General features: G+C 47.7%; 1 pseudogene; it reads right to left on the bottom strand.

Moving 5' to 3' along the window:
* Nucleotides 1–243: 243 nt before the first annotated feature.
* LOC142288280 (U2 spliceosomal RNA) lies at nt 244–450 on the bottom strand (annotated as a pseudogene).
* Nucleotides 451–1,452: the final 1,002 nt, after the last annotated feature.

Raw genomic sequence — 1,452 nt, forward strand, 5'->3', positions numbered from 1 at the left:
ATAAGATACTGCACGGGACATAGCAGAGTTGGTCAAGTTGAGTGGAGATGAGTTTGCTATTTGGCACAGCTTTTTGCATCAATAAAGCAAGTAAAAGGTGTGAAAGATAAAAAAAAGGGTGAAAGTGTGAAAAGTGAATTGGCCAAATTGAGGTACATATAAAGTTTTTGCTTTCTTTCAATTCACTAATGGGGCTCATTTGAATCAGGTGAATTGAGTTCTGCTTTTGGAAACTGGGTTAAGAAGGGGTGCACCGGTCCTGGAGGTACTGCAATACCAGGTCAATGCGTGGAGTGGACAGAGCAAGATTTTTTCCATCTCCTTGTTCTAAAAATCCATTTAATATATGGTCCCCAGAGAGGGGACGTATCAGATATTAAACTGATAAGAACAGATTTAATTTTTTTTTTTTTCTGTTTATCAGTAGGACTTCAAAATAACAAAGGTGATCGCCTCCCGTTGCCTGGGAACCGTCCAGGCACAAGAGGGCTATGTGTCACCAGAAGGCGCACACACTTCCTCAAGGCCGGCAGACGTGCAATCCCAGGCACCTTCCAGTACCGACCAAGGTAGCGTCCTCCGAAACTACACTTGATCTTAGCCAAAAGGCCGAGAAGCTATAACCCGAATTGGTTACGGCCTTGAGTGGCACCCTGGCCTATACCGGACACATCTTAGGGAGAGGGAGACAAACCCACGCCTACAGAAGACATTTTGTCACCCAAGCCAACCCTTGAAAAGGCTGTTTTGCAGAGCAAAAACAAGAAGAATGGTGCTTTTTGCAGCCGCCGCCCACTGCAATGAATCTGAATAACTCCTCCTTTTGGACACAAGCACCTCCCCTCCCCCTTGCAGTCTTTCCAATTCATGATACAAAAAGACGGACGGACAGGACAGGACAGGACAGGCTGCCTGACTTTCCGTCACTGCCACCCTTTGCCATCCTTGCCCGTAGAAAGCCCTTTCATCATCCCCAAACCCTAATCTTTTCCCTTCCCTTCCCAGATGCGTCTCACTCCCTTTCATTAGGAAGTGAGCGCAGCCTTTTCTCCGTTCTGCACATGCGCGACGTTAAACACAAATGCGCAGGCGTGCGTTCCATTACCCTCACTGCATTCCACTCCCATACAGGAAGTGGGCGCAGCTATTACTACGGTCGCACATAAAAGAACCCACGGCCACCACTGCACATAGCTGACTCCACCACAGGACACCCACTTCTACACCAACGCAGGTAAGACAGGATCGGCACCTCTATGCTCCCGTTACAATCAGGCTCAGTCACCATGTGATAACGCTCTCAACTCTTTAGTTGCAGGCTCCCCTTGCTTCACCTACACTGGCTGTGCTGCCATTTCCTCTCCCACCTGGAAGGTATACTTTATTCCACTATTTTCCTGTTTCTCTATTCCCCCTTTTCCCATAACCTACTTTTATCTGCATTTGTGGGGT

Source organism: Anomaloglossus baeobatrachus, unplaced genomic scaffold (genome assembly GCF_048569485.1).
Source record: "Anomaloglossus baeobatrachus isolate aAnoBae1 unplaced genomic scaffold, aAnoBae1.hap1 Scaffold_81, whole genome shotgun sequence".
Classification (NCBI taxonomy): Eukaryota; Metazoa; Chordata; class Amphibia; order Anura; family Aromobatidae; genus Anomaloglossus; species Anomaloglossus baeobatrachus.